The sequence below is a fragment of the Lampris incognitus genome, chromosome 15, assembly GCF_029633865.1.
Source record: "Lampris incognitus isolate fLamInc1 chromosome 15, fLamInc1.hap2, whole genome shotgun sequence".
NCBI classification, from domain to species: Eukaryota; Metazoa; Chordata; class Actinopteri; order Lampriformes; family Lampridae; genus Lampris; species Lampris incognitus.
Window position 1 is genome coordinate 41,448,922 of NC_079225.1, and position 26,386 is coordinate 41,475,307.

Sequence of the window (26,386 nt, forward strand, 5' to 3'; positions counted from 1 at the left end):
AAATGAACATCAAACATCCGGAGGAAAAACTCGGGGTAACGCAGGAGAGATGTCAGAAGATATCCATTAGGGCACATATTTCTAGACAGAGAAGCACTGCTGTTTTTCAAAGGCTTTCATTGGGGGGGGGGGGGGACGATGTCGATAAAACGTACAGGTCTGATTCAGAACTTGACTTTGGATATTTCCATCCTGTTTTTTTGTTTTGTTTTGTTTTTTTTCCCAGATCCCTAAGACTTGTCTGTCTCATTATTTCGGATTATACTATGGTCTGAGTGAATACTCGATTCTGATTGGCCGCAGGACGTCCATTACTTCCTGATAATGGATACTTCAGTCGTTCCAGTGAAAAAGTTTGTTCGCCGTTCTAGATTAAAGCACTGGCTAAAATGAGCAATTTATTCGACGCGCTACTTCAGGCTGCAGCTAACAGAACACACGGCCTATCATTTGTTCGTGAAAATCTTGATATCGATTTGGGGACAGCGACATGGCTGGGTAGCTAGTCTTGTTGTTGAACACAATAGCAAAATATGTACTGTTTGTCAACCATACACAATGTCATTGACTTTGACTCTTGCTAGCATAATGTTAGCTTTCTGGCTAATAGCTGAGCCAAAGGGTTGCATGACCTGAGCGGACTAGAAGTATCTGCTGTTACCAAGTCGTATCTCAGGTTTGTCCTATTTACTGGAGTCGTGAACATTGTTTCCATTGCATAAGAACCTTATGGGATGGTAATGGTTGTTCCAGGTATTAGTCAAACCCTCAGGCGTTACCAGGGAAACTGAGTCATGGCTTGTGAAAAACTTGAGATTTTGATTGCAAAACGCATGAAAATATAAATTAATGGTCTTATTTTTTTTGTCTTTGGCAAGTGCCCACGGTGTGAGTGGGATAATGCCCCTTGAGATGTCCATTATCAGGAATTAATGGACTCTGCGGCCTCCCCGTCGTCCATTAGTTCCTGATAATGGACACCTCGTCGGGCACGATTCCTTACCGAGCCTATGAAGACGCAGTAGCAGGTGCGACCAGAAACATGTCCGATTGTGTTTCTCTACAAAAACCCGGAGTGGTTTGTTTAGAGCGAGACTGTACATTATGATGTGGTCATTAAATGCTAATAGAAAACAGGTTTTATTACTAGTGTTTTATTTAACACGGCAGGCGCATATTACAGCATGTCCCACTTCTCTGAAACGAGTGAAGCAACATATTGTTTTCCGAGACGGTTTTATCATCTTGGTCACACATCAACGGCTCAGCTTTACAAACAGCAGAACGACAGCGGTAGCGGCGATCCACAAAAAGCAGATTACCGATGATGTTTGTGCGTTTAGCTCAAAATAAAAGCCTCTCCTCCATCCAATATCTGACCAGCAAGAGAACTCACTACCACTACACACTGCTTTTGCAGACAATTAATGATTTGTTTGAGATTCTGTCCCATGAAACACAAGAAAAGCAATACTTAAAAGTATTAGGGACCAAACCAACAATCTATAAGTGTGAAAGCATGTTAACGGTGTGTGCACACATCTCATAGGCTGACAGGAAACAGATTTACAGGGTGCATCTCCAGTCGGGCGTGACTTTGACAGGCTGATTAGCTTAAACAGAATTTTGTCGATACAAGCATTTTCGCACAAGAAATTACTATATAGATGTTTTGGTTGTGTTTTTTGTTTTTTTTTGTGTGTGCTGATTATGTCATTTTGGAGGGGAAAAAACACGGCAATAGTCAGACGCAGCAGCCTTTTTCCGTATGGTGATTATAATTCGGCAGCCGGCCCAGGTAAATCGTTCTCCACCTGAATGAATTTTGCGCTCGGCTGCCGTCATGCATTGAGTTGGCATTCAAACCCGGCATGTGTCATTACTGTAGTGTCAAAAAAAAAACAACAAGGCTTTAATGGCGTCATGCGTTGATGTGCTCCTGACCAGTGGCGGTTCTAGGAATTTTTAACTGGGGTGGCCCAAGGGTGGCAAAGGATGTCTAGAAGTGGCCACAATGTGTTGTTAATGCGTGTGGACTGAGTGGGGAATTTTTTTATATGCATTAATGTTCTACTAATGAGGTGAGATAATGTTCGATATCAGGCTGAAGTTCCTCTTTAGCTAGCACATGAACATATTCACGTTGACGTTAGATATCCTTCCCGGCTATTTGTTAGATATGAGGTTGTGGCATACTGTCTCAGGTTATGGGCTTGGTTGTACACATTATACACTGTAAACTAATACAGTAGGTTCTCAACCTTTTTGGGCCCAAAAGTCAAACCAGAATCACAAGGCACACCAACTCACGGTACTAATCAATTATGCAGATTGTCTCAAATGTCATGAATATATTGTCATTAGAGATATCACCCCTACATGGCTCACTGACAGATGATTAAATCTGACAGGCAGCGATGACATCACTCATCAAAAACATGTAGGCCTATTTCTGAGTTGCATGACAAGTGCGCTGCACATTATTGTTCAGATTGAATAAGAACGGCAAAAATAATGATGATTATTATGATAAGAGAATGTATTTCATGATTTGGGGCCGATATCGAGCGCTATGACTGATGCAACAGGAAAATTATGCCTCGTTGGTGTGCAACCAACGTTTGCAGAAACATCGATGAGAGAACAGTGCAATGTCAACAACAGCACAAGCAGCACCTCGATGTGGAAGTAACACACATCTGATTAGCAACTGCAGATATTGTACAATGTTTGTATTTGTCTCTTATGTGGATTAAACAAGTGGCATGTTCATATCACCAGCACCTGTTATAACCCTACTCCAGAATTTACAGAATGTGAAAGGAGGAGTGTGGACTTGGGCATCAAAATACATGGGGGGAGGGGGGGAGAGGGGGGAGAGAGAGAGAGTGTGCAGCTCAGGTGATAGAAATTAAGACTGGGCAATCAGAGCAGTCCTAATCTTTCAAGGGTAAAATTGAACTTTCAGTTTACAAACATACCAGCTGATGTGTTATGAGGCCGATGTATTATGAGGCTGATGTATTATGAGGCTGATGTATTATGAGGCTGTATCAGGACAGAATGAGTGGACTGGAGAAAGTGAAAAATGGCCGTTAACGCAGCTGTCTCCTTAACGTCACAACTTCATGGAGGGAGGGAAGGAGAGGGACTTCACCTGAACCTGCAGTGCAGCTATCTTATCTGTGGAAGGGACGCTTTGTTTTCAACAGCCTCTTCAGGCAAAGCGGGACAGACCAGACCAGCGCTTAAATTGTAAATCAGGAGGTCCCGGAATACCGGAGAGGGTGCACTTCCGGTCAGGGGGAGATTAAAAAAGTCACGGGATGCATCAAAAAATCCACAGCGCCTGGAGCACATCGGAAGCGTGCTAGCTGCTATAACTAACTAACTAAATAAATAAATAAAATAAACAAAACTGTCATCATAAACAAAGCATTATTTATTTACATTTATCAATCAGCACATTCACAATAATCACTCAACATCCCTGTCGTTTCTCTCTGCCTGTGGTTTGCTACAATGGGGGGAAAATGGAATTAGGGCTGAAATTTCTCTTTACGGCCAGGAAAAGCAAGCTGGACTAAGTGACGTGTTCTGTCTCTCTGCCTATCTCCTCCGCTCTGATTATAGACAGTGCCATCATGGACCCCCTGCTGGTTCTCGAAACAACCTTGGCCTGCTTAAGGTCTGACTGACCTACTGGTTCGAAGAAATTCAACAAATCTGAAGGTCTTTTTGACATTTTACCAGCTTCCTCCTCGTTGCTAAGGAAGGGGAACATTTTATATTGTCATCTCACTTCATGTACTTGTGCATATGAAATGAAATGAAACGCTGTTACCCCCAGCCCACAGCAGTGCAACATACAGACAAAAACACATTCAAGAACTACAACAACACAAACTCAAATTAAAACATATAGACAAACTAAAAAAAAAAAAATCACTGTCCAAGGGAACAAACGCCAGCCAGGATGACTGTCGGAACCGCCGGTCTGCATGGGCTAGCATTTAGCCTAGCCTGCCCCGATTACTCGTCCTATCAGACCGCTCTCAGTATTTCCTCCTCGGGCGCAGCTCCAGGCAGGGGCTGTGGTCCCTGTGGCAACCAGACGAAGCAGACCAAGCCCTCCCAGCCGATCCAGCGCCAGCTCTCCCAGCCAGACACCCCTGACACACCTCCTCGCACTCCACACGACGGCGTCAAAAACACCAGTCAACACCAGGTGAGGCTGCCACCACACCGCCCTCGGTGTTATTCTGATAACACCAGTCTGCATGGGCTAGCAGTTAGCTTAGCCTGCCCCGCTTCTGTGTCCTGCCAAACCACCCTCAGTGTTACTTCCTCGAGTGCAGCTCTGGGCAAGGCCGCGGTCGTCCCTGGGCCCACAGCAAGCAGCAGACCAAGCTCTCCCAGCCGATCCAGCGCCAGCTCTCCCAGCCAACAAACAAAGACAAAAACTCAGACACAGATGTGGACAAAGACACTGCATGGACGGTACTGGGTGAGGCTGCCGAAAATATGAATTCGCACCGCGATCTTCCCACACCGGTACTGGGTGAGCCCGCTACAAAATTGTGAATTCGCACCGCCATCTTGGAGAAGACCAAGGATTGGAATTTCAAATCCCAGTAACATTAGCTCACATGACATGCACAAAACTCACACGCTTCAGGCGTCACTGAGTGACCTGACCTCTTTTTTTAATCAGATTTAAAATGCATCCAAAATAGGCAAACAAGTGATTTAAGAGTAACTTCAACGGCAAATAAAAGAAGGACAGAACAGGTGACATTAATTATTACACAAAATATATTTACAGATTTTGATAGTGACAAAGGAGTTGCCGGAGCCAATCTAATAGGTTCAAGTCCTAATTTGGGAGGTCCCGGATCCTGTTCCGGCAGGATCCGGCACAAATTAAGCCCTGGACCAGACACACAGAGTACAGGCACAGTAGTGTCTCGGTAGAAACACACCTGCTGGTTAAATACACGCCCCACAGCAAGGTGAAAGCCAATGATGTGGCAGAAATTTTGGGGTGGCCAATCAGATTGTAGGGGTGGAACTGGCCACCCCGACCACGCCTTTAAAACCGCGTATGCTCGTGACCTGCGGTGTATTGTTTGCAATGTAAGAGGAAGATGATTCATAGTATCTATGACACCAGCTCTCCTCCTCCTGTTGGGAGGTGGTCTGGTGGAAGTGCTACAACACATTTGTAAAGTTTAAAATGTTGTCTGTATAAGATGGGGATGAACATCTAAGCCTGGCGCTTACATGAGCACATCCCACGTGACAAAGATGTGCACACCGTAGCCCAGTGTACCCGTGTCGCCGGATTGAACCCTGCCACATGATTCTTTTAAATTCACCGTCACTTCGGTCTCGGTATGGTGCACACCATCTCCTCAAGGAGAGACACAAACACACATACACACACTGCACATGCAAACACACACACACAGCACAAAAACACACATACAGGCTTATACAAACACACATGCATGCACTCACACACCTGAACACAACACACAAGTACACACACATGCAGAGACACATGCACGCACACCCTGTAAACAGATTAAAAGTTGGCAGCCTTTTCTGTTAACTCGCTCCCAAACCTGCCCCAAGGCTGAGCAGATATGCAGAACCACTTTGTTCTCATGTCTATTAAGTTTTCCAAAAGCCAGGGAGACATACACAAGGCCACATAGGGGATCAGACTGAAAAGTTGCCTTTGAAGAACAAGTTGTTTGCAAATGTGAAACTAGTTTGCGCGTCGAACACTCTGTGCAACAATGCAGCCGTGTTGATATATTATTGATCCAACTGAATTAAAACGACAGCAATATGTAATCACGTGGAATTTCAGCTAGGGGACAGTGAAGTGCATGATCCAAGTTCTCTCTCTCTCTCTCTCTCTCTCTCTCTCTCTCTCTCTCTCTCTCTCTCTCTCTCTCTCTCTCTCTCTCTCTCTCTCTCTCTCTCTCTCTCTCTCTCTCTCTCTCTCTCTCTCTCTCTCTCACCATGGGATTGTGCAGTCATGGGCTTCTGATTCGTGCGTTTCAAGGCTTTACTGATCCACCTCCTAAATCCTTCGTCTGTCATACGTGGTTCTCCTGCACAACGCCCACCCAGGACAGACTCATCATTGACCTCCATCTTAAGCACATCCACCGACTGTGTCTGGAAGTTCAGGTCAGGTGACACCGGCTGATCCCATCCATTATCCAAACCGCTTATCCTGCTCTCAGGGTCGCGGGGATGCTGGAGCCTATCCCTGCAGTCACTGGGCGGCAGGGGGGGCAACCCCCCAGACAGGCCACCAGGCCATTACAGGGCCCCCCCCCCCCACACACACACACACACACACACACACGTAGGGACAATTTAGTACGACTGATTCAGCTGACCTACACGTCTTTGGACTGTGGGAGGAAACCGGAGCACCCGCAGGAAACCCACGCAGACACGGGGAGGACATGCAAACTCCACACAGAGGACGACCCAGGATGACCTCCAAGGTTGGACTACCCCGGGGCTCGAACCCAGGACCTTCTTACTGTGAGGCAACCACGCTAACCCCTGTCCCACCCTTATACTCAAAAGAAATGCTGGGTTATTTTAATAACCCAAATGCTGGGTTGAGGCTGCTGGGTTCTAGGTTGGGTGGGTTTGACCTAACATTGGGTTAAAAACAGACACCCAATGCAATGGGTAGTTCGAGACAAGTGGTGCATCGTTCTTCGGTCAGTTGCACTGCCACTCGGCAAACTAAATAGTTGTACCTATTTGGCTATTTTGACAAAATATATTTTCAATCATGGAAATCAAAGCATACCTGTAGGATAGATTTTACACGTCTGATTGCTGTTAAGACACACTACCAAGCTTTTGGTCAAAAACATAAGCAATAAAAAGGGCTTTCTCTCATCTTGTGGTGAATGGATGTGGAGTGTCTTGCCTCAACCAACTCTTTCAACTAGTTTTAGCATGAACCGCGGCGTGAACACAGACAGAGGAGAGAGGAGACACGGTCTATTTGGTCTCGTGTTAAGCAAGATGGAGGGGTGAAGCAAACCATAGGCCCGATAGCGAGTCCGTTAAAAAGCGGTCTTACGAATCATGGAGACCATTCCTCAATGGAAAGGTCAAATAGCATGACGCTAAAGCGCAGGCGTGGCAGGTGTGGCGTTGGAGCATACATCTGGAGACAGGTGGGATTATGGGAAATAAGGGACAGCTGTTTACATTAAAGTACCCTGTCCATAGATGTGTGTTCTCCATAGACGCGAGAGAAGGCCAACACATTCTGATCAGAATGGTGTCTCACGAAAACTCACCACGGACGACTACGTTAACCAGTTAACTAAAGGGTCCGACCCGTTAGCCAAGGGCTAGCGAGTCTACTCATCCATGGTCGTTACACAACCCCCCTCCTTTGGGAGGCGCGTCCCCGTGTTTTAGCATACCAGCTCCCTCACGCCTCTGGGCACACGTGCTTCCGATGGCCTCACGGTCTCACCATCCCACCTCTTGACACCAGTGTAGTGAATTCAGAGGGCAGCCGGGAATCCTCTGCAGCCGGGTCGCCCACACCTCAGGTGACTGTGCTAACCAGTCAACTAAAGGGTCCGACCTGTTAGCCAAGAGCTAGCGAGTCTACTCACCCGTGGTCGTTACAATATTAAAGCAAGCGCTCGCCATCGCTCAATGAATTCGAGAAATAAACAGTACGTAGTATTGGTCACAAAAATATACGTTGCCTAACAATAATAATAAGTAATGCTAAGTCCTATGGGTAGATATATCCCTAATTCACATATGGCAAGTGTTGATACACGTGATTGACAGCTGACCCTGTGGTTGCATAGCAACAGCAAGGCGCCTCCCGAGGTGCTGAGGACACATCCAGTGTAATCACAGTATTAATTGGCTGTGCTGTTTGGTCTGGACTTTAATCTACTTTTTAAGGATTTAATAGCTGTGTACCGGCTTTCTCCAGAGGACCGTGCGATTTAAAAAGGTCTTATGAAACAGGAGTCTCACCCCGATGACACCACCATAACCCCCACCCCAATTCCAACCCTGGCCCCAATCTTAACCAAACCCTAATCCTTATCGTAACCTAACGTTAACCCCTGGGTGAAATGGCATACAAATAGTGTACCCCCCCCCCCGGCCACCACAAACGCCCGTGATTTCACGTATATCGGAATGAAACAGAACTTCCGGGTGGGAATTTTGTGAGGGGCGGGAGTTTGATCTGACTGACAACCAATCACAGCTGGACATTTTTAGAAGAACGTGGACATCAATATGCTATTGGCTAGTTTCTGTTTGGCGGTACTCGGACTCTCGTGATCTCCCTTCCATTCATTCACTGCAGAGCTCTACGCTAACCTTTCCCCCAAGGAGTACATGTCATGTGCTCCCAAATGAAAAATATCAAGGAGCACACAAAGAAATCCAGGAGCACCGTGAATAATGTTCAAGTGACACAGAGTTTACAAATGATTACATACATATTTTCACTGTGTGTGTGTGTCTATATGTGTAATTATGATGTGCAAACTAGTGGAGGACTGTAAAAGTCCCCTCATTTCATTTTTAACATGTGCCTGCACATTGTTTTTAATGACAATAAATGAAATTGAATTGAACTCAATTGAATTGAAAGTGGAAGACCCTGGTATCTACACACAAGGCACGAGCCTTAAAATATTGAACACAACACTGACATAGCTTTATAAAATACAGAAATGTTGAAACAGAGCTTTTTTAATAAAATATTGCGAGAGCTTTTTTTTTTTTTAAATGATTAAGTATTTATTTTTAACATCTAAGCACAGAAATAGCTTTTTGAAACAGTCTTTAAAATATGGAAACCGTATTTCAACAGACATATTAGTGAAACCTCGTGAATCCCCCGTCGCCAGATTCCTCATTCTCGTCTCTTTTTGGCTCAAAATAAATATTAATGGATTTTATTTTTAGCGACGTCTTTGCGATACTTTTTAAACACGCCTGACTCTGTCCCTGACTGACTGACCGAGTTACACTATTGGTCGGCCTCGCGTCACCACTTCCTGTATCCGCCATTTCAAATTAAAAGCCATCTAGTGTTTCATACATGGTCCAGCCATATACTAGGTTTTGACCGAGTCTTGTTTTCTGTATTTCTGGTCTGTCTCTCACGTGACACCAGCGGCGGCGTGTCACAAAAAACTCTACTGTGATTGGTGCATCAGAGCTTGTGGAATGTGGAACTTGCAGTTTTTGAATGATTAGCAGCGCGGGGGGGGGGGCTTGCAGTGAGTTGTAATCTCTACTCGCACACTGTGCTCATAAATTATTTTTCCGGTTTGCGTATATATTTTCAGGGGCAGATGTGAGTGAAATACTCACAGTGTTGAGCCCTGCATTGGACAATATTTGTCAGTGTACAGCCACAAATACAGGATAACAGCAACTAAAAATATGTTATTTCTAGAACATAGTGTTAAAGAGTTGTGAACTACGACTGAATAAAAGGGGGTAATAAACGTCTCAGTAATCCAGGTTTAGAAATCACAGAAGGTTGAATCAGTTCATCTGGACACAACATTCACTGAGAGAATGGTTTCATCACGATGTAAGTGACCTCCTCAGTCTCAACTGACTGCAGGTATCCCCACCCTCATAAACAATACAGCAGCAATAACGACCAGTTTCATATGCAAATATGGGCCTGACCTTTAACTCGAGTTACGACGGCCATGTCTACTATTCACAGGGGATTGGGAATAGTTGCGATCCCAGCATTCATTGTAAGATGTGTGTTCTCCTCACACCGCGTCTCAGTTGCTTTCAAACCTCAAACCATGCTGTGCGGGAAATTGGTCCACTCCAAGGATCGGGTCCCCCGCCACAAACAGAGCAGTATAAAGTACCCTGTTAAGTGCCAGGAGGATTGCTGTGACTTGTACATTGGGGAAACCAAACAGACGCTGGCCAAGAGGATGGCACAACACAGGAGAGCTAAGACGTCAGGCCAGGACTCCACAGTCTACACCATCTACAGGCCAGTGGCCACTCTTTCAAGGATGAGGATGTGCACATCCTTGATAGGGAGGAATGCTGGTTTGAATGGGAAGTCAAAGACGCCATTTATGTGAAGAGGGAACGACCATCACTGAACTGGGGGGGGGGGGGGGCTAAGATACATCCGTCACCATCTTACAAAGCTGTGATTACAGCTATTCCCAAATCCTCTGTGAATAGTACACATGGCCATTGTAACTCTAGTTAATGGTCACGGTAATTTGCATATGAAACCAATGGTTGGTTTGGGTCGTGATGCCACTGTATTGTTTATAAGGGTGGGGATACCTGCAGTGAGTTGAGACTGAAGAGGTCACTTAGATGAGTGATGAAACGTTTCTCTCAATAAACGTTGTGTCCAGATGAACTGATTCAACTTTCTGAGACTTTCATCAACGCTGTAAATGGAAAAAAGATTCCCCAGAATGCTCTTCCAAATGAAGTGCCGGAGTTCCGTCACAGTGGATGTGAAGGATTAGATGATCACAGGAGACAGAAATTATTTTTTTCTTCTGGGGGAAGTGAACTAAATCGGGGTAACGTCCGTCTTCGAGGGTTTATGTGAAGAGACAAATTTAAGCAGAACTGAACCCACAAACAAACCAAGATCTAAAAATCCAAAACAAGCCCCGGTCCAGAAATGAGCTGTGGATGTACATTCTCTTTCAACACGGCAAATTTACTGCTCTAATGAGTGACATGGACTGGGCAGATGCACCTAACCCCCCCCCCCCCTTAAAAAACAAAAGCAAATCGGGCCACGCTGGAGAGAATTCTCTTCTGAAATGTCAAATTCCCTTCGGTTCCCTTTTTGTTTCCAAGTCAACTAGTTTCCAGGGTCATATCTCGAGTGTCTACGTTGTCCTCTGTCAGGATCTTTAACTCAAAAGGAACACACAAGAGAGTGTACTTGATGTTTTGAATGCACACACACACAAAGATGTGCAGAAACTGTAGTAGATTCTACACATAAACCACAAAAGAACACTCTCACTCCTTCTGCATCCGACTCCAACGTTTGGTTTTTTTAAGGTTTACTCAACGCACTACATCAACATTTACTTGTCTGTCTCCATCATCAACAGGCTGAAAAATGGTACTAAAAACTGCATTGCAGGTTGGGTAATGTTTCAAATATTTCAATACTAATCCTTTGTTGTCTTTCAGTAGTACTGTATTGCAGAGAAATTCCGATGTTGTCATATCGTGACGCACAATTTTTTGGTCTACATTAGTGATAACAAGAACCTGTTACCTAACATTTCTGATAAAAGGACATCTTGACATATTTAAGGAAGTATTATTTGAAAACTAGTTTTGGTTTGATATTATACTTTACATTTCCAACTAGTTCAGTGTGATGAACCTCAGCTAGATTCTTAAACGTGGTGTTTGTGCACATCTAAGAAAATATTGTGATATATATATATATATATATATATATATATATATATATATATATATATATATATATATATATATATATATACACACACACAAATATACAGCTCTATATACATATATATATAACCCAGCCACTGAGGACGCACAAGCCAGTGCATCCTTAGTGCCGGTCCCAAGCCCGGACAAATGGGGAGGGTTGCGTCAGGAAGGGCATCCGGCGTAAAATCTTTGCCAAATCAAATATGCGGATCATAAATAAGACCGGATGATCCGCTGTGGCGACCCCTAACGGGAGCAGCCGAAAGTAGTAGTAGTATATATATATATATATATACACACATACACACACACACACATCTATATATCAATATATCTATATATATTGATATATATATATATCAATATATAGCAACTATCATATATATATATATATATATATATATACACACACACACATCTATATATACATATATATATATATTTATTTATTTACATAACTAAATATCTATATCTGTGATACTGATATTTGTCATTATCGCGGGAAGAGAATGGCAGGGGCATGTAGTCGGTGTGTGTACATGTACACGCTTTCGTGGCGATAAGCCGTCTGTGTACTGCCGAGGCTCGTCCCTGACCCTCAGGAGAGACTGCAACTGCCGAGGGTCTCGTCTTAAGGCTCTAAATTTAGCTGTGAAGGGGCTTAAGGAGATTGTCTGGGCGGTATTAAATCAGTGCTGAGGGACCGGCTTCACCGCACCTCACTGAGCTTGATTAAACTGTCACCAAAGTTTGTGTTGTTATCAGCTGGATTTCTGCACCACTACCTGCATCTGTACGCATGTGTAGACACACAACAGATCTTCTGTGTGTTAACAAACGCCTCGCTGCTGTTTTCTATGAACAAGTGTTTCACATGTTGTAAGTATGATGATGCTGACTACCATCTTGACGTTCTTCTTTCCCACACTGTCGGAGCATACTGTGCGTGGAGTTTGTTGTGCTGGTGTATCTGCATTGGGCTTTTTTTTTCCTACATGGATGCTTGGTCAGTGTTTTGTGTGTTTCTTTGTTTGTCTGTCCCCGCGTAACATGACCGGTCCCGGCTGTGTGAAAGACTTCCTCCCTAAGGACAATACACTATCCATCGGTCCATCCGTTCATCTATCCATCTTTGGAGTTCCCGGAATTAAAAAGAAAAGAAAGAAGGCAGGATGATGAGCCCGCCGTCTGGCGACTAAGATCAGCCAATTGAAACACTTCATGAGATCACTTTGCTGTTCGATTCCTGCAAGCCTCTGATGCCACCGGCTATCATAGTGGGCCAGTCGCACATACAGGGCTTTGAAGGGAATCCTATTTATAAAGTAATTCAATGCAAATGGATTCGGAAAATAGCCACCGTGCACGCGCACATGCACGCACGCACACACGGGCACTAATTTAAACAACGCAAAAGTACGGGGGGGGGGGGGTATTAACGCTACTTATAAAATGACCCGCTTTCTGCAGGAAGGAATTCCATGACAAGGAGATTTTATAAATACACGGCTCCGTTTGCCTCATCTGCCTAAGTTGGTGGAGGGTCTGCGAGGCCGGGACTGGTGGACGCTGTGCGCAGGGGCGACGTGTCACGCTAGGTGTCAGAATTAGACACCGCATGCTGAGACTGCAGTGAGACAGCCCAGCAATGCAACTCAATTATAAGAGGGGGGTGGGGTGGGGGCGGGGTAATTCATACAGGGCAAACACGCTAATCTAAACAGTTTGGGTACGATGGAGGTTTCGGGTAATCTCCAAGCGTGGGTCGACGCTCGGGATGAAAGCCGTCCGAGGTTACGAGGCAAAAACGGATTAGTTTGTTTGGGCTTCATTCTTTCTCTTTTTCTTAGATCTTTTCCCCCCTTTTTCCCCCCAATTATACCAGCTCAATTACCCCACTCTCCTGAGCCATCCCACCCCCTCTGCCGATCCGGGGAGGACTGCAGACTACTTACTACATGCCTCCACTGATACATGTGGAGTCACCAGCTACTTCTTTTCACCTGACAGTGAGGAGTTTCACCAGGGGGACGTAGCACGTGGGAGGATCACACTATTCCCTCAGTCCCCCCCCCCCCCCGAACAGGCGCCCCGACCAACTGACCGACCAGAGGAGGCGCTAGTGCAGTGACCAGGACACATACCCAACCGCAGACACGTCCAATTTGTGTCTGTAGGGACGCCCGACCAAGCTGGAGGTAACGCGGGGATTCGAACCGGCGATCCCCCTGTTGGTAGGCAACAGAATAGACCGCCATGCCACCCAGACGCCCTACGAGCTCTATTCTTCTGCTAACTTTGTGACGACACGGCAGCCAAAATCAAATCGGTGAGGCCGTAGTTGTATTTCATAGCCTCAAAAAGATTCATGTTAAGTTTGTGAAAAGCAACACTGACCACTTGTGGTTCTGCGGCCCCCGGGAGCCTCGTAAGTGGGCATTAATGGTAATAAGATAAAAAAAACAGCAGCGGGACAGCTGGGCTGAGCCAATGGGAACACCGATATATTTTTCCACAGAGAGGCGGTGAGGTGATCTGTATTCCCCAACATCTCCCTCCATCCTTGGTGTTTGTGTCAACCGCGGGTTCAGTTCGGGGAAGCTGCCCTTAATTCACACGCAAATAAAAGTTATGAATATTACATGGGAGGGGTTCATGAGCAGATCCTGCTTTGCTGGGGGGGGGGGGGTTTCTTTCCTTTTGCTTTTTTTGGATCACACAGGCATAATTGGCGCAAATGAAACGGATAAATATTTCATTGGGACGAGTATCTGAGCAGACCAGAAAACTGCTGAAACGTGTTTTGGGCCCCCGTCACCCGTTGTGATGAGCCTCGGCCCATCGAGAAGGCAGCTAATATATCTACTTTCATTTCGTCTCAGTCACTTATGATACGAAAAGTGTAATCAGCACATCTGGGGGGTATTTACTTTAAAAAGTTATTCATTAGGCTGGGTTTTCTCTCAGAGGGTGATGTAATGACTTAAATGTACTGATTAAATCAGTGGTGACTAATTTAATTGCAGTCGGCTGGAAAATACCACAATCTGATGTGTTAATCTGCCTCCAAATCCAACCCCTGCACAGGAGGATTAATTTGCTTTTATTGAAAACATTTTTTAAGTTTGTCTTTGATGCAGAAACTCACGATGATCACGAGCTTTCATTAAAACAAGCCGAGTATTCACTGACAGAGTCTGGATCTTCACGGCGACTTGAGGCATCACGCACCTCTACAACACAGCCGCTCCTACTCAGTCTCTCATCTCATCTTCAGCTGCTTTTCCAGGGTCGGGTCATGGTGGCAGCAAGCTAAGTAGGACACTCCAGACGTCCCTCTCCCCAGCAACCCCCTCCAGCTCCTCCTGGGGGATCCCAAGGCGTTCCCAGGCCAGACTGGACATGTAGTCCCTCCAGCGAGTTCTGGGTCTACCCCGGGGTCTCCTCCCAGTTAGATGTGCCCGGTAAACCTCCAAAGGAAGGTGTCCAGGAGGCATCCTAATCAGATGCCCGAACCACCTCAACTGGCTCCTTTTGATGCGAAGGAGCAGCGGCTCTATTCCGAGCTCCCTCCGGATGTCCGAGTTCCTCACCCTATCTCTAAGGCTGAGCCCAGACACCCTACGGAGGAAACTCATTTCAGCCGCTTGTATCCGTGATCTCACCCTTTCGGTCACTACCCAAAGCTCATGAGCATAGGTGAGGGTTGGAACGAAGACTGACTGGTAAATTGAGAGCTTTGCCTTCCAGCTCAGCTCCTTTCGGCTCAGCTCCAGGAAAATGGGGGATTACTGCCTCCGGGTTGGGGATGAGTTGGTGCCTCGAGTGAAGCAGTTCAAGTATCCTACTCAGTCACAGATGCAAAACTATGGATGCAAATTTCTCCACAATGATTTTTTTTTTTGCATTATCCCCCCGCCCCCACCCCCCTTTTCTCCCAATTGTACCCGTCCAATTACCCCACTCTTCCAAGCCGTCCCGGTCTCTGCTCCACCCCCTCTGCTGATCCGAGGAGGGCTGCAGACTACCACATGCCTCCTCCCGACACATGTGGAGTCGCCAGCCGCTTCTTTTCACCTGACAGTGAGGAGTTTCACCAGGGGGACGTAGCACGTGGGAAGATCACGCTATTCCCCCCCAGTTCCCCCTCCCTCCCCCGAACAGGCGCCCCAACCGACCAGAGGAGGTGCTAGTGCAGCAACCGGGACATATACCCATATCCGGCTTCCCACCGGATGTGGGCATGTGTCCCGAAGACACGGCCGATTGTATCTGTAGCGACGCCCGACCAAGCTGGGCGTAACACGGGGATTCGAACCGGTGATCCCTGTGTCGGTAGGCAACGAAATACACCGCTACGCTAACCGGACGCCCTCACAATTTGTTTTATCTGTAATTTAAACAATGAATGTGATGTACCACGATAAGGGAACAAGAGAAGAATAATCAATTAATGTAATGATGTGGTGACAGGACAGACAGGACAGATGACAGGGTAGGTCAAATCTGGACTGACGGCGAGTCTCTGGAGGCAATCACAAGTTGTGTTATAACGGATATGCACAAAATATGGAGATGTGATTTCTGTGGGGCTTCTGCCATTCAACAGCTGAGTGAGGAAAATAAAGTCTGCTCCCATCTCCTCTGGCACTGCAATAAAGTGTAATTCTGAATTCTGCCCATCTGCTTTCAGCTACACAGCACGTCAGCTTAGCTGCAGCCCAGTGCTTCAAAACGAGAGTCTCCCAGTTTGATCCCAGTCCTCCCGTATGGAGGGTGAATGTCCAAAGACCTGCCAGACAGTCCAATGACTGACTCCGTGACTCTAAATAAAGAATAATGGAGTATCTTTTAAAGAAGGCAAAGTGCAAATAACTTCTTTAACTACAGATTTGTGCCTGAAATGAACGCTCCCCTTTCTCACAAATGCAGCTCAGATGTGACTAAAGTACATCAATGAACCAACAAAATCCATACTATAAACTGATTGTTCTTATTATTTAAATGATAAAATGAACTTGCTAGAAAATATTATCCATATTATTGAATTAAAGGTAAAAAAAACCACAAAAAAAAATTAAAGCACTAATACTGAAGTATCAGCCAGTACCAATCACGCCAACAACTTTCGCTGAACAGTGCCGATTCAGACTATTGGTTTGGGGGGTCAAAGGGCAAAATAATTGACATAAAACCGGTATTTTTCCACCATTAAAGAAACGTAGGCTTATATGTGCTAAAAATTCAGTAAATCAAGCCATTTCACTTTTATATCAAGTCAAGTTTATTTGTATATCCCAAAGTTACAAAGCACTCCGAACTGGCTTTATAATCGGTGCAATATACGACCCCCCCCCCATCCTTACACCTTCGACTTGGATGAGGAAAAATTATAAGAAAAGTTTTATCAGGGAAAACAAATGACTTTATTCGCAGCTTTTATGACGTTATTCATGTCATAACTATGATTTATGACATAGTTATGAAACATTAGTCAAGACTTTTGGTATCAGACCCTAGTCTTGGGCAAGCTCTCCAATATGAATCCTCCATGTTAGCCTGGTATCAGCCCGATATCCGATACCAGTACTGATAGCGGTGCAGCCTCAGTTTTTTTTCTGCTTCAGAACATCGTGTTTATGTCTTTGTGTCTTTATGTTGACCTCTCTCTCTCTCTCTCTCTCTCTCTCTCTCTCTCTCTCTCTCTCTCTCTCTCTCTCTCTCTCTCTCTCTCTCTCTCTCTGTCTGTCTGTCTCTCCCTGTCTGTTTGTCTCTCTCTCGCTCTCTCTCTCTCTGTGTTGTTCTGCGGTATTGCAGGTACAGTGTCACCTTGGTGGGGCGCTGGGATCCTGTCACCCACCCACCGCCACCAGCTGCACCCAGACAGCTCGGGACAGGAACTGCCATAGGAGTAAACTGGGGGGGGAGTAATGTACATCCCTGCTCTCCCAGTAGAGCCTCTCTCTGACTCTAATGGAAGCCTGCTGAGCCATGTTTAATGCATTGGGCTGCATTAGTGCTGCGGGTGCATCTGACATCAGTTTCCAGAGTCTCCCTGTCACCCTGAGAGTCGGCCCCACACAAAGGTTATCAGGCTCATTTCAGCAAGGAGAGGAGCAAAACAAAACAAAACAACAACATCATGCGTAACGTTACATTAAAAGCCAAACTACAGCACAAATGGGACGGTGTTCACTTGCTGGAGTCTAAAAGCTGGAAATAGTGCGGGAGAGTTTCACCGTTCTGTGTTGAGCCTGCACATGAAACGGGGTAAGAATTGACTTGATTAATTTCATGTGTTGTTTCATGCATGTTTCATGTGACAGGAAGTCACAGACTCATTCACATACTAGGCTGTACCATGTAGCACTTTTTGCACTTCATGCTAATCGTAGGTACTAACTGAACTACATACTGTTCAGTATGTCCTATTCCATTAAAACATATTTAGTATGCATCATAAATCTATTATACCATCCTCAGTCAACATACAGAAGAGACGGCAAGTGGGTACGGCTCACGCAAACCATATCTCCATGGTAACCATGCAAAGTCGCCATTTTCTTCCGGAATAGTGTCCAGTTGATTCGTACTCGGTTTTTCGACAAAAATAGTATGCATCCATCCATCCATTATTCAAACCGTTTATCCTGTTCTCAGGGTGGCAAGGATGCTGGAGCCTATCCCAGCAGTCATTAGGCGGCAGGCGGGGAGACACCCTGGACGGGCTGCCAGTCCATCACTGGGCCCACACACACACACACACACACACAATACTAGTACTACTTTTGGCTGCTCCCGTTAGGGGGCTCCACAGCGGATCATCCGTTTCCATCTCTTCCTGTCCTCTGCATCTTCCTCTGTCACACCAGCCACCTGCATGTCCTCCCTCACCACATCCATAAACCTCCTCTTTGGTCTTCCTCTTCTCCTCTTCCCTGGCAGCTCCATATTCAGCATCCTTCTCCCACCCAATATAGCCAGCATCTCTCCTCCACACTTGTCCAAACCATCTCAGTCTTACTTCTTGCTTTGTCTCCAAACCGTCCAACCTGAGCTGTCCCTCTAATATACTCGTTCCTAATCCTGTCCTTCATCACTACCAATGAAAATCTTATCATCTTCAACTCTGCCACCTCCAGCTGCACCTCCTGTCTTTTCATCAGTGCCACTGTCTCCAAACCATATAACATAGCTGGTCTCACAACCATCTTGTAAAGCTTCCCTTTAACTCTTGCTGCTACCCTTCTGTCACAAATCACTCCTGACACTCTTCTCCACACACACACACACAATACAAAAAAACCCCCCACAAAAACACAACCCCCCCCCCCGCACACAAAAAATTGTATATACATCCTGGCATTTTAGTATATTAAAGTTAGTAAGATGCAGAACATCCTCTGAATTGTGGACAAACTTGATGAATAAGCACACGCCAACAAACAGGAAACTGGTACGATTGCTGCAGTAGAAACTGGAAGTCAGTTGACTAGTTAGGCAGAGTCGATAGGAACGCCCGCTCTCTAAAATAACCCGTGATTGGCTAAAATCTTCCACCCCAGGCTAGATTTTTTTACAGCCTGAAAACGGAGCCAGGAGGAGATACAGGTCTAGTTTTCTCTCAGACCACTTGAATCACAATATGCTGAAAGGTTATTATGGAATTTTTGCCCAATGACGCCATAAAAAGAACGACCTACCCCAGCTTTAATTGAAATACGCCTTCGTAAGCCTCGTGTTTTAATGAAGTTGTGCATCTACCTGAGACATTCTGCAGGGCACCATCGCTGCCGGTGGAGGTAAAAACAGGTATTGAATACTGAGGGGAGATGCCCAGTAGTTATGTTTCACCACAAAAGACATATACGTCCTCCTCTCTTACAGCTGGGCGATATGAACAAAATCAAATATCACAATATTTTTGGACCAAATAACTTGATATTGATATTGTGGGGATGAATATTGGTGCTTTCGCAAAACATTCACGCAATCAGATTTTTGATAATCACCAGTAATGCCTTCATAATAACTAAATGGGTAAAGGCAAATAACAGAACAGCTAGAACATTTGGGAAATTCAGGAAAGTACATGCACCCTTTAAAACTAGGAGAACACAACACTTACGCCATATCACGATATTACGATATTCCAAGTCCCAGACAATATCTAGTCTCATATCACGTTATCGATATTATATCGACATATATATTGCCCAGCCCAACTCAAACTGTGATAAAACATACAGAAAATGTAAAATTAAAAGGAATTTCCTGTTATCAACACAAATTAATGATTCATTTTTGTTGCCATATCATATTATGCTATCCCAAACCCCAGACAATATCTAGTCTCATATCACGATATCGATATAATATCCACATATTGCTCAACCCTACTCTCTATATTCATACATGATAAAACACACAGAAAATGTTAAATTAAAAGGAATTTCCTGTTATCAACTCAAATTAATGATTCATTTTTTGTTTGCTTTCATATCTCCTCTCTGCTTTGACAAAGTAGGCTGTGTTTTCACTTCCTCTCTGGGCCCGCCCCTCCTTCACCCTCATTTGCTGGAACGCTGATTGACACTGACGAGCTGTGCATTTCAGTAAGAGGTGAAACACTCTAAGCACTAAACGGAGGTCGTGTCAGTGAAATGGGAGGACAGTGTCAATGCATGACTTTTCCTTACAAAACAACACCAAAATACAGAAATTGCTTCTTCTTCTTTTTTTTTTTACAGGTCTCCGGTAGAAACACGGCCCGAGTCTACTATGCACCAATTCACCAAGTCCTTACTTGCTTGGGCTTGAACACAGTACTGTTTGCATGCATGAACCTGTGTGCTTTTGTTGAATTAATGCACTTTGGTCACCAGTGAGGACTACAGACATGATTCTTTAGAAAGAATCTTGGATGAGTCTGCTGCAATCCCAGATGCCTCTTGAGGAAGCTGGCAGCAAGGTATCACAGGGATTCAACACAGGCACCTCGGTAGCTTGGTTTTCTAAGCGAGGTGGAAAGTAAACAAGCAAAGGAAAGACGGAATGGAAAAAGACGACGATACACAATTCACTCTCCTCCCTGTATTCTGGATAGACAGTCTGTAAAGGGGTATAACAGTTGGTAACATTACCCTCTCTCTCTCTTAGTAGGTGGAGACTGGTAACTGAATGAATTCCCCTTCTTTAATCAGGGGCAGGAATGCAAATTATGCAAAGGTGGGAAGTAAATACTACAGAGGAAACACTAACCTGGTATGCACCATGCCGTTCATGTTTAGCATCACTGTACAAACAGTTTTAGGTAGTTGATTACACTCTGCATTTAGCCCATCCGGCTGCTGCCGTGCAGCACCCGGGGACCAACTCCAGTTCGTCTTGCCATGCCTCGGTCAGGGGCACAGGCAGGAGTACTAACCCTGACATGCACGTCTTGTCGACGGTGGGGGAAACCGGAGCACCCGGAGAAAACCCACGCAGACACGGGGAGAACATGCTAACTCCACACAGAGGAGGACCCGGGATGACCCCCAAGGCTGGACGACCCCGGGGTTCGAACCCAGGACCTACTTGCTGTGAGGCGACAGTGCTACCCACTGGGCCATGGTGCCGTTAAAACTTGGCTTACTTGAGAATAATGTCCAGCTATTCAACTCAACTAGCTTCCATTAAGAGAAAAATGCAATTAAACGTGTAGTTCTTTGCTTTAATCATCGTTACACTTCTAGCAAACATACTGTAAGCTGTCACAATGAAATGAAAATATTCACCTCTTCACCAGCATTTGTTCAAAGTTTGATCTCCATATTACACATTAATAACACATCTAATATTACAGTGCATGTTGAATATTTTAAAGGATTGTAATTACATATTCTATTTCATATTCATGGACACTTTCGACCTCAAGTAGTAACAAAGATTATCAAACAATTTTAAACATGTCACAAACTCTGGTCGTGAATGATTCAACAGTGTACGGTGTAGGTGGGGAGAAAAATGTGAAACCTATTGATTAGTTAATCCAAAACGCCAGCCAACTGAAATGGAAGTAAATTTCAGTCGATTACCTTGATCAATTTCTCATTGTGTTCAGGACACCGGAAAGACGCTCAACGACCCCTGTGGGTTCCCAGACCCAACTTTAACAAACCAATCAGAGACAGCGTGAGAAACTACAAGGAATAAAAACTTGGGCGTCCGGGTAGCGAAGCAGTCTACTCCGTTGCCTACCAACACGGTGATCGGCGGTTCGAATCCCTGTGTTACCTCCGGCTTGGTTGGGCGTCCCTACAGACACGATTGGCCGTGTCCGCAGGTGGGAAGCCGGATGCTGCACTAGCGCCTCCTCTGGTCAGTCGGGGCGCCTGTTGGGGGGGGGCGACTGGGGGGGGGGGGATAGCGTGATCCTCCTGGTAAAATGCTTCAATGTCAGGTGAAAAGAAGCAGCTGACAACTCCACATGTATCAGAGGAGGCATGTGGTAGTCTGCAGCTCTCCCCGGATCGGCAGAGGGTGTGGGAGCAATGACCGGGATGACTCGGAAAGAGTGGGGTAATTGGCCAAGTACAACTGGGAAAAAGGGGGGGGGTCCAAAAATAGATAGATAGATAGATAGATAGATAGATAGATAGATAGATAGATAGATAGATAGATAGATAGATAGATAGATAGATAGATAGATAGATAGATAGATAGATAGATAGATAGATAGATAGATAGATAGATACTTTTGGGGTAAAGTCTCATTCCCAGCTCTTAGGCCTTGTTCAGACTGTCAGCTCAAATCTGTTTCGTGTCATTTCCAGATTGATTTTGATAAAGTCTGGACAGAAAGAAAAACCACGTGAAATGCGATTTTATCAAATTGGATGTGACCAATATTTGGAGGTGATCTGAAATGATATTCCAATCGGATTTCTACAGATGCATCTCAGTCCGGACGCTTTGGCCGGCCAAATCAGATTTCCAACTGTCTTTCACGTCACTTGCAACGCAACACACAACAACATCAAATCCAGACTTCCTGTCATAACTGCAGCACGGAACGTCGAGATGTATACCAGCTCCCTCCGTCGCTGAATTTGTTTGGTGCACCGGAGGAATTCTGCACCACGGCTTGACAGCGGGATTGTTTGCAGGACGAGATGACGGATCGCCATTTATCATGCTTTCGCATTGGTAAAACGTGTCGCCAGTGTACGTTTTTACTCACGCCTACATCGTTACCACAGCAACCCATGCAGATAGGTTGGTGATGTCTGGATACACGAATCCGATCTGATAACTTGCAATTAACAGTGCGGACAGTCTGTCTCAAAGATCTGATTTGAGAAACAAATCCAATTTGCCTGCAGTCTGAACAAGGCCTTAGATTCCCAATCAAATTAAGCCTCTTTGGCTCATCTGTAAACCAACTTTAGCATCTATGTTTTGATTTTTCAGCCTGTCATGTCATATGGGCTTTGACATAGTTGCCTGTTACCAAATCCTAGCGACTGTAAGACGGTGAGCATTAATAACTTTTGAGGTTAAAAGAAGAGATCGACACTGGCATTAAGTGCACCCTAACAGCTCACAGGATGGTGATAATGTTATTATCCCGGCCAGATGGATAGCCTGGAGGGGGATTATGCATTTGCTCATGTGTGTGTCTCCGCAGCTAATCTCGCAAACTACTGGACCAATCAGACTACATTTTTTGTGCAGTTACAACTGTATGATGAAGAACCTCTTGTCATCGCTGTGATTAAAAACCTTCGAAAAACGTTGGTTCTCGCCATCGCCGCTCCCTCTCTTCATTCACTCTCTCTAGCTCACTCGAGCAACGCTGCCCTCTGTCGCTGCCTGATTTGAGTCACCGGTGCACATGCACGACTCACATCTACGGTTGACTCGGATCGGGTAGCAACATTGCTAAATGAATTTTGATAATACAAAAAATGCTAGTTATAAAGGAACCACTTTCTCTAGGTTGCAGTCAAAACAGGAAATGTTGCATATTCTTGTCGCTGCCTGATCTGAGTCAACTGTAGTGAGTGAGTCGTGCATGCGTGACTGTAAAGGTTTTACCCAGCTTTACTGTATTATGAAAACAAAGACAGGGTTAGACCAAAATGTTCACATAGCAAACCCTTCCTGAGCCTGACAACCTAATAGTTTTTGTGCGGTTATGACGATATGAGCAAGGACCTTCCACGGTTGTGGTGATTCAAAACCTGTTTTATGACACAACTGAGTGCTAACGCCTCAGCTGGCGTTTTTTTAAAATTTTTTGCCTTAGTCTGAGCACCGGGGAAGCGGAGATACGCAGGCAGTGTCTCCGTATTTTCCCTTCCCCCAGTAGGCGAAAAAAGGGGTGGTTTGTTGCCAAGTCCGAGCATCGGAGAAGGGGAGAGATCCTTGGCGGGGATCTGCACTCTACTGAGTGCACTCCTCTAGTCTATAATATGTTATCCATAGATCATCGCCCGAGCTGTAATTTGTCTGCTCTGATCCTCCATTTACAGACCAAAACATGTTAATGCTGAATGCTGGCCAATCCCTGGGAGGCCAGCAGCCAATGCGTGGCTGGATGGCAGGGTGAGGGGAGAAGGGACTAATCTCTGAGCCAGACCATAGTGGTGCAACGGGGAAATGCTAAAACGTTAATGATGGCTAAAACATCAGACACCTGACGTGGTATGCAAATGTACAAATAGTGCCAGCAGAGAAGGGGCTGGTCAGAGATAGACTGCAGTCTCTCGACTCCATTAAGACGACAGTGCGAACAAGGGCATCCTCGACACGGTGACCGATGTCCTGAATGGAGTAATTATGAAGACGCACAGAGAACATCTGTGTAGGAAAGCATAGTGCAGCTAATTCGCGGACAATGCTAATGCTCCTTATTGGAACAGCAGTATCCAATCATGTGCCGTGGACAGCCAAGTGCCTGCAGGATTTCTTTCCAACTCAACACTGAACCATCTGATTCCACAAGCTACCACCTCTTCTATCAGACGGGCGAGGGCCAATTAGTGAAATCAGCTGGTGTACTGTTGGTTTGGACGGAAAATCGGCATGCACATGGCACCTCATGGCACATGGCTGAGCACCACTGCCCTGGGCTGTGTGTTAGCATTACAAGGCTTTTCTCGTCGGGCTCAAACAAAACTCCGACATAAAATATGAGAGAAATATTGGGAACTGGTTAAGAATTAGTTCACCAAAGTCCTGAAATGCACGTAAGGGATTTAAAAGCAGGAGATAACCGCCCGATAACCGATTTAATTGGTGCTATGGTTTATCATGAATGGGCCCTAGCATGTCAGTTCTCCAGGGGAAGCAAAGAATTCCTCTATAGCCCTACTTATGTACTATGAACTTCTGTCACTTTTCAAAGCATGTGGAAAAACTGAATTATTTTCATTATGTAAAAATTATATTAACATATACTTGGAGGAACTAACCGATTACAAGGAAAAAGAGCTTCTATAATCATGAAGAAAGCGACAGCTGTGAATCTTTGCTCAACTGCTGTGAGCCACAAGCAGCTGTGGTTTTTTTTTGGGGGGGGGGGGGTTTGTACAACCACCGTCATGATTTTCTCCAAATAAATGTAAAAGGTGTCGCACAAAATGAAAAATCTATTCACGGGTTTCTTGCAATGATGTATTTGTGTGGACGGCTGCAGTAGGGTGATGATAATAATACAGAACCTCTATACACATCACATCTATAATACAGCATACGGATGCAGTGTTTCTATGTGCAGTAGGTTGGAAATTAAATTTATGCTTAGGTTCAGTTATTGGCACTGAAAAAGCAACGGTTAGAGCAACCAAAATGCTCCGGTACGCTCTATAAAAGCAGACTGAGGCAGCTTGAGCATCCAGCAACCCACAACACCGAGATGACATCTAGATGAACTGCTAATTACGTAAGTTGATGTATATGTTATTTCCACAAACGCACCATGGGACTGCGCACAATCTGTAGCCTACTTGTTTCCCCTTATTAACGCTGTTCCAGCATAGCCTCGCAAAGAGTCACCAAAATTAGGTTTCAATATTGCGAGCTTGCCTGGAACACCCATGCAGAAATATTTCACAGAAAACACACACACACACACACACACACAGCAAAGTGTGCCATGAAAAGCCACCTCACGTGCCCGGTCCTTTGCTGTGTGTGTATGTAGGTTGATTTCTTCCTCCGCTATTAGATTCACTTCAAAGACTTTTTTCTCCCTTTCAGCAGCTCCAGCAGTCCCCTGGGCTCCTCCGTCCTCTTTTCAGGGTTTGTCTCTTCCGTCGACAGCCACGCAGCGAGCGGAGATCAATTACACAATGCATCTGTGTGAGCGACATGACTATAAACAAGCGCTGGCTCTGAGCTAGCGCTCCCACATAACAGTTGGTCATTAGGGCTCACTAAATACCACGGGCTTTAATCAGCCCCTTTCATCCTGCTAGCAGTTGGCAATTCATTTTTTTTTTAAACTGCATCATTACCATTAAGAAATTGAACTCCGTGCTACAGCGGAATAAGCCACGTCCCCGCTTAAAAGAAATTCTCGCTTAAAAGTCATGAGCCTTTTAACTTGGGCAGCATTTGAACCAAATATTCAAGTCTACTGCAAGTGGCCTGTTCTCGGTCAGTAACCTGACAGAACGTTTCCCGCCTAAAAACCTTGAACCCAGCACGATAAAACACTCAGCGACACTTTTTTAGTTGTAAATGACTAGTGCTGCTTTTTATCCCTTTATCTGTAACTTTTCCTAGTCATCTCAAGAACTGTGAGGGAGTGGTCTAGTCCTCATTAATATTCATGAGCTGACTTGTACAGGCAGGGGTTGGTGGT